Below are 8937 nucleotides of genomic sequence, written 5' to 3' on the forward strand. Positions count from 1 at the left end.
TTCCACATTAGCAGTTTGGGGGACGATGATGTGACAGGGGCCGTTTCATGAAAGCTGGTTCTGTTCTTACAGCAGCGGTCTGGGATGAGTTCATCCTGAAGAATACTTTGGAAGAAGGAGCGTTCCCACATCGGGGTGTGGGGGTGGGATCTATGACCGGCTGTGTAAAGGGCCGAGGAGGGGTGAGTCATGCAACTTAGTTGATTCAAAATTGGTCATTTGCCAACATGGCAACAAACGACCTTTTTCTCGCAACCAGGGGTCAGGTTCTGGGAAAAGAAAATACGGTTCTGTGGAAGTGGGCGAGGCGTAGGCGAAGTCATGAAGAGCCCTCTTTATGTCCCGATGATTTTGAGGGAAATTTTAACATTCCTCTTGGGGATATATACTTAGTCTTTGTCTGGTTTGCGTGGTTTTCTCATGAACAATATAAGACCGGGAGGAGAGATTGATTCCACATGAAACCTCTCGTTGCTCCCTGTTATTGCTCATTAGAACATCAAAAACTAATTTCTCTTTATTCTAACAGAACACATTGATTACAGTTACCACTGGGTTGCCTTTATGGATGACAGCCCACCCTGTAGGACATAATTAGGCAAGCTCAGATGGATATGATGGAGAGCATTAGTGAGGAGAAGTTTTCAAGTCAAGCCACAGATTTTTAATTTGGATTTAGGTCTGGACTTTTACTTATTCATTCCAACCAGTTGCAACTGATCTAGAACTGACAAAAAAAAAGTTAGAGTAGATTGCTCCAGTTCTAAAGTCCTTCCACTGGTGAGTCATCTTAGCTGTTTCTAAGCTATGTAAGCTTAGGAAAGGCTGGTGACTAGCATACCTTACCTATCTCACCCAAATGAGTATCCTCCTTTTCATTTGCTAGCAGCGACCACTCACTTACTGCCTCCTGCATCGAGGAAGTAGCAACCGTTGGGTGCACAATAGTCTTTATTTTGTAGCTGAAACCACACTATACTTATCAGGGCAGAGGACATATCTGCCTTAGGAACCTCACTGTCTTATCTTAGCTTGTTGAAGAGGACGTGGTTCTTTTGATGGCTTCCATATCTAAACTTCGGCATGCACTAAGATGGGAGTTGTCTCCTCTAAATTTAAAATGCCTCAACCAGACAGAGGTGGATTGCTCCACCTCAAGTTCATTAGCTCAAGTGTTCAGGGGAGTTAATCTGCTTCTGAAGGACTCAGTTGGAGTTTTTTTTCCAGGAATATGATGATGTCTCCTGAGCGCCTCCGTCTTGAGGTTTTCTGTTAACTAGCAGTAGATCCTGGGGACTGACCCACAACTCTGTGGGGTCTCTAATTACTAATATCTACCAACAGCAGGTCGCACATAATTATTTGGATTTGATGAGACATCAGAACCGGCCTGTCTGTAAGAGCTGACCCAGCCAAAGAGGAATCAGAACCACAATCAGTAAAAACAAATCTTTACAAAAATGTATCATTTAAATGAGCTTGTTTGAGATTGGAAGCTTTGTATATTATAGATCGGTAGTACATGAGTACAAATTGAGAATCTGAGCTACAGCAGGACCAATTCACTCAAAGTCACAGTAATGCTGCAGTCACCCTGAGGATCTAAAGGTGCTTAAAAATACTCCTTTACTTCAATCTATTGTTTTGTATTCAATGGCCTCTGACTTTCAGCTTGCAGTTGCCTTCTGCCAGTCATTCCAGTTCTCCCAGTGTTTCACCTCCAGTGAAAATAAAGCTTCTGGCTTCCTCTGAGGAAGCATTTTCTGTGACGACTCAAACAAAGAAACAATAGGCCTGATCATGTGAGAAGGACAGATCAGCTGTACTCCCTGACTCACAGCTCTCTGACTTTTCACGCTTACAAAACTGACATGAAAAAAATTAGATTTTTTAAAAATTTATTTAAGGTGATTGTAAGTTCACTTTTCACGTTTGAACACACCTCAGTTTGAATTGAACCCTTCGTTCCCATAGAGACACAGGAGCGTCTTGATACAGCAGCGTGTCACTTTTACTGTCAGTCGTTCAAATTACAAAGCGTTTAGGATTTTCTCTCTGTTCATTTTTGTCTTTGAAATGAATGAAAAGCTTAGTTTTAGTCTCTCTTGAAAGTTTAAATATTACTCATGTCCAATGCAAAAAAAGTTTATTATTTGAGAAATGTGTGTGTGTGTACTGAACAGTGTTTTCATGCACTGTACAGTACTTGGTCTGGGCTCCTTTTGCTTACATTACTGCATTATGGAGTCTTCTAAGAAAAAGAAAAGCTATTTGGCAGGCAAACGTTTTCTATCACAGGTTTTCCTTCCATTCAACTTTCTTTCTTTATGTATTTTTTTTTGCTTTTATGTTCTTGGTTTTTTTAGAAATTAGATCTTGTGGGACATGGTCTTGAGAGCACAACAAGATGTCTGGATTTAAAATCCATTTTGATCATTAATCTTGTGAAATATTGAAGTTTGTGAATTTTTAAATTTTTTATTTTTTTGCTGAACGCCATAATGAGCAAGAACGCTTAAAATACCTAACTTTTTAAGTAGAAAACTCACTTTTTGAAATTATTATTATTATTATTATTATTATTATTATTATTATTATTATTATTATTATTATTATTTATTAAACGTTTTGATGATATTCAGATTTTTTCCAAACTGCATACTGGTCAGTTTGGGACTCATCTGAACTTCCAGAACTTGGCGAGTCCGCGTTGTATTTCTCCTATATGACACCTGTTAGCATGTTAGCCAATATTGAGTTGGAAGCTAACTGAGCACCTTTTTATTACAGCTTGACTGATGGAATTATTGGAGCTTCCTGTCAAGTTGTCGGTACCTGGCAGTAACAAAAACGTATCATCTAAATTAGCTCGTTTAAATGCTATTTTCGCTGCTGATCGGTTAATACTTGACCTGCTAAACGTATCGGAATCGCACACAGACCGTGAGGCTGAACTTCCTCTCCCTGTCCGCTTCTCCCTCGCTCGTGCTTTTCTTTCACGTTTTCTTTGTAAGTATATTCGCTTCACGGCGGCTCCAAAAAAAGCCGAGCAGAAACCCTTCATTACGAGCTCTGTGAATGCGGTTAGGGCCCATGTAAGGGGGGAACCATCGCAGAGGCCAAATCGGGGACGTTTCACTTAACCAAAAACCAAAAGTATTGTTATTCCCTCTTCGCTTTAAAGATCTTAAAAAAAATGAAATAAAATAAATAGAGATGAAGAAACCACCAGGAGGCCCTCCGAGTGGATTTAGAATAACTTTTAAGGTTTTTTGTTTTTTTTTATCTCAAAAGATGTAGAGATAAAAAAAGAAGATTGATTAATATGATTTAAATCAATCATTCTTTATGCCTCATAGGAAATTTGAGAACACAGACAACCAGCCTGACGGGTCCTCCATCCGGATCTTTGATATCCTCCTCATTAACGCAGCAACAGAATTGCTCAACATTTTGCTGGCTGTCTTGTTTTTATTGGCTGACACATGCCCAACCTCTGGAAGCTATTAAACCAGCTCGGCCGGGCTCCCGCACAGCCGCCCACACAGTGTGTGTGTGTGTGGGCATGTGTGCACACGGTTACACACGTAACAAAACACCCCACGTTTCACAGGGTGAGAGGCTGAGTTGCAGAAATGCTTCTTCGCAGAATTCACATTTCAGAAACTTCACTTTAATCCCTTGACTTAAATCACACGTCTTAAAACGCTTCAGCCCCGCGCTCTGAAATAGACGACCTGGCTTCTCACACAAGACTTCTGAACTTTGCCAAAAAGCGCACGGGTTCACGCGGCTTGTGCAGATGATTTATTGTAAACCAGCGATAGAAATGTGTCGGTTTTGGCCTTAGACGTCGCTGATTAAACCATCCTGACACGGTAATCCAGAGTCTCTGTTTTGCATTCGTGTCGTTTAAGGTCAGGCATCCGCACAGATCTTATCAGACGATTCACATCATTTTCACACCCAACAAAGCAAAATATCAAGGCAATTGTTGTGTAAATCAAAGTTTCTACGAGGTGTATTTTCTCCATTTTAGAGGGTTCTGGTGTGAGGCCGGCATGATATGATAATCTTCAGTTTTGCGGTTCTCTGGAAGTTTGTTCCAGACTTGTGGTGCATACTAGCTGAGTGCTGCTTCTCCGTGTTTGTTTCTGGTTCAGGATATGCAGAGCAGAACTAGAACCAAATGAGCTGAGAGGTCTGGAAGGTTGATACAACATGTTTTGAATGTATTTTGGTGCTAAGCTGTTCTGTGATTTATAAACTAAGAGAAGTATTTTTAAAGTTTATCCTGTAGGCACCAGGGAGATAGTGTAAGGACCTTAGAACTGGGTGATGTGCTCTATCTTCCTGGTTTTAGTGAGAACACCAGCAGCAGCATTCTGTATCAGCTGCAGCTGTCTGAAGACGCTGTTGCAGTAATCATTGTGACTAAAGATAAATGAATGGATGAGTTTCTCTAGACCTTGCTGAGACATTAGTCCTCAAATCCTGGAAATGTCCTTCAGGTGACAGAAGGCCGACTTTGTGACTGTCTTTATGCGGCTTTGAACATTCAGGTCAGAGTCCATCACTACACCTAAATTTTGAGTCTGATTTCAAGTTGCTAGCTATAATAACTGAAGCTGTGTGTTGGCTCTATATCATTCCTCTTTAGGTCCAAAGACAATAACAAGTTTTGTTTATCTTTTGGCTCCTCCACGCACTGATTTGTTCAGTGCTTGGATGGATTCAAAGTCACTTGGTGATATCCTAATGTAGAGCGATGTATCGTCTTCAGAGCTACGGTAACTAATCTTTTAACTTGTTTTTTTTTTTCTTTTTTTTTTTTTGAACAATTATTTCTATTAACCGCTTCTAAAAATAACCTTAATGATGAGAAATAAAAAATATTTGTTTACTCCCATTTGGTTTTGTTAAAGACTAAATAGACCCGTGTAATTTTGAGGTAATTTTCAAGTCAACAACCTTACGGTACTTTTCATGAATCACAGGCTTGAGTTGAGTTAGCTGGAAAAAATGTTTATTTTAAATGCTCTGTGGGACTCAACTCCCACTTTCTGAGGGAGAAACTTCATTTTAGCTCTTTAGGAAAGCTGAAGAACCGAAAGCCAAACTCATCAGCAGTGCACAGTGTAGCGTGGCCACGCACATATAATGCCCTCTAAAGACAAAGTGACATAATTCCATCTCTGCAGGGCTTAAGCGTCCAGATTTTCCCTTTGATTCGCCATGCAGCTGTATAAATAACCGTACAAGTGGTTTTTGTGTGATTTTTAAGTGGCTCCACTGTAGGATGGATGTTAGTAGCTGAACACATAAAAAAGGAGCAATGCTTTCCTGGACTTTTGCTAGGAATAAGATGTCACACCCATTTTCACTTAAGGTACGATATCCTATCAAACAGTGCTGCTTGTCAGACTTCTGGCCTGTCACTTTGTGTTAAGCCAGTGACCAAAACACTTGTTAGTATCCTGTTGCTCTCGGTGATGTTTGCTCTGTGAGTCTGGGCAGTGTAACGCTGACAGGGCTCTCCACATGGCAACCAGGAGACCCACAGGACCCATCAGGTTATTGTGACAAGAAAGATACAAGCTGCATTACAGACCAGGATGCGAGGAGGTCCTTAAGTGGGGCACTTAGGGCAAAGGAATGTCACTGACTTAAAAATATACAACGAGTCCTTTAACCCGTTCATGTTTTGTAGCATACAGCAATAAACTACATAGTATTTTAGGGTGCATTCATTCACACCAGCCCTGTTTAGTCCTCTTTAATTGAACTCTAGTTGCCAAGAAAGTCTGGTTCATTGGGGGAGGTATGAATGCGCAATCACAAAAAAAAGAAAAAATCTAACTGGTCTGCCTCAAAACCCTAGGTCTCAGTTGAGCTGAAGCGCCGTTGGAATCCTCAAGAAGCAGGACAGGAACAAAAGCGCAGGGCATTTTAGGTAAACACAACCAAAAACAAATAAGTGAGTCTAGCGGGAGAAGCGGCTCGTGGTTTTTCACCGACAACAAAAGAGAAATCCTATAACGGCTAAAATCTGACACTGCTCCTTTTTTGTTTACATTTTGCATAGAAGGAAGTTGCGCTTATGTCTTCTTGTGAGGTTTTCATGTCATTTCCTTCGGTGGTTCTTGGTGCGGCGCCACCACATGCGAGGAGGGGAACAGTTTTCTCAATTAGTTTGGATCGTTTGACGCAGTGCAGTATGAAAGCGAACCACAGCAGCTGAAAATGTAATAAATGCTGCAATTTTGATTCCCGATCAAATCAAGTCTACCGGAGTATAAGGTGCTAAAACACCCTTCAAGATTGGAACTCTCATTTTTCCAGTAGTCTTTGTTTCCCAGAGATGTGAAAATATAAAAAAAAATGACTTCATGTAAACCTTCTGTCCTTGAGGAGCCATAGCTCTAACTATCTGGTGATGCATATTTCTCTTCATGTCCTGTGGAGAACTGATTAGTCTCCCTGTGCTCTTTATTATGATGAGCTGTCATACATGAATGGAGAATTGTGTCAGTGCTGGCGAAGGTTTTTATTTGAGCATGTGGTTTCTGTTACAGTTATCATGCTAGGCCTTTTTGACACTCAGCAGGATCGAAACAGATCCCTGGGATCGGCTCCAGCATCTTCGTTTTATCTCAATTCAGGACGATCGCCTCTCACTCTCATTCCCATCCACGCACAGATGTTTCTCAGGCAGATCCCCATAAACAGATCCTCACTGAGTCCATGCTGAATGACTCTCATCTGGGATGATTTGCAAGATCCTACTGGAGAAACCACGTGGGAGATGAGCGAGTGCAGCAGGAAGGACTGGAAACTGTTTGGATATCAGCGGTTTTAAGCCTCCAGGCTGCTCAGTCAGTGTGTGTTGAAAGTTTTTATTTTATTCCTGTTCTGGACGAGAGAGAGAAAAAAAAACTTAGCGACGTCTGGACTGCAGATGTCTTTTTTTTTTTTTTTTTTTTTTACTGGAGAGAACCAGCCGGCCTGTATTGAGGCCTGACAGGAAATCGGAATATGCAGGTCATTTGTCAGGATTCTCCCAGGACTCTATCCCACACACACACTTTGTGCCCCGGCCAGCTATTAAACTTTTTATCCACTCACTTTCCTCGGTCCACAGACTCTATATCCTTCGCTCATTCTTGGAATGTGTGGTAGGAAATGAGCGGTTTTGTAATTAATGTAGCACTCTGCGGTCTGCCAAAGAAGTCATTTAGTCCATAAATCAGTGTGACAGGAAGACAGAGGACACCGTAGTTCGGACATTTTCAATGTTCTTTTACCACCGACCCTTTGGATAAGCCCAGTTTCAATATATTAGCTGATAATACCTGGGCTTGTCCAGACAAAATGTGTCTAGTTTTTGGTTAATAGACTTTTGTAATGCTATACATCCTCCTTTGCTTCTGATTTAAGGAGAAATAATTCATCTTCAAACCGACTACCTGATTCTGCTAAAAGCAGAAACACACGAGAAGTAAACAGGCTACCTTAACATATATAGCAAAAACAAGCTAGCTAGCTTAGCAAGAAAAACTAGATATTGTTGTTAAACTTAGACGTGAACGCTAACAGCTTGTTAAACAACTAGCTAAACAACTAGTTAGCGAGTTTAGATAATTTGCTCTTAGTCTAGTCAGCTTAACTAGCTTGTTGACTACCCAGTTAATAATCTAGTTCTTGTTAACCTAGTTAACTAGAACTAGATTAGTCTTGTTAAGCTAGTTAGCCTGACAATTAACTTGCTTAACAAGAATAATAAAGCATAAAAATGATACATTACAGTTAGTAAATGGCATAATTAGATTAAAAGAGGTGCAACTGAGTATGGTAATTTAAGACAATGTATGAGCCTGTATATTTGGGCATAAAAAACTGAATATTTACAAGAATAGAAAACCTGCAAATAACACTGGTACAGTGAAACAGTTGAAGGTTATAAAAGTTTAACAGTTGCTGAGAGGAAGGATCTGCGATAATGCTTCTTTGTGCACCTCTGATGCAGCAGTCTATTACTGAATGGGCTCTCCAGTTCTGTCCCAGCTTCATGTATGGAGTGGGAAACTTTTGCCAGAGTTTTTCCTGTCTTCTGAATGCTAGGAACACTTAAAAAGAAGGGCAACAAATGGAAAAATCTGTTCTGTTTAAAAGAAGTAATGAAATGCTTACGGGATGCTGCTTACCTAAAACAAACACTTCGAAAACAGACATAAATCTACGGAACCATTTAGATGCCAGAGGTAGGAAATGAACACAGGAGAAGGATCTCGTTAAACCTTGCTTGTTATAATGAGATATAAATAAAACAAGTTTTATGTCTCAGTAAAACCAAAAATATGTTCTTGTTTAATGAGATTAATCATAGCAGTAAAACTGCAACACCTTCCTGGGTGTTTGAGTGTTGTCTAGAAGAAGCAGTGAGAAGACGGAGAGTCAGGCTGATGCCCTTTATGTATTTTTAACAAGTCTCAATCTGTCAAAACTGCAAATTTTTATATGGTGGTAAAACGAGAAACTTTCTTGTTTTAACGAGATACTACTCCCGCAATTACTTCCTGGCTCTGCCAGTTAAATGTTTGGTATTAATCAGACCAAAAACTCACTAAGTGTTGTTTCACTTTAGGTTATCAGTTAGACGACTTCCTGGAGTTTCAGAGAGGATATTGATACCAGATAAACCGGATCACGTCAATAAATCCCAAATCCCTGAGTGTGTTTTGTTTCTAGTCAGACATTTTAAATGTTTTATTACAAAATCCTTAAGCTCCTTCTGATTTAGTAGTGTTATAAATTGCTTAGTTACACATTTTTGGCAGCAGAATAAACTTGGATGTGTAGATGTTACTTCATTGAAGTAGAAAATTGTCACAAATGGCCAGTTGCAAAAACCTTGAAACCTCAAACAAAATCCAAAAA

The sequence above is a fragment of the Gambusia affinis genome, linkage group LG19, assembly GCF_019740435.1.
Source record: "Gambusia affinis linkage group LG19, SWU_Gaff_1.0, whole genome shotgun sequence".
NCBI classification, from domain to species: domain Eukaryota; kingdom Metazoa; phylum Chordata; class Actinopteri; order Cyprinodontiformes; family Poeciliidae; genus Gambusia; species Gambusia affinis.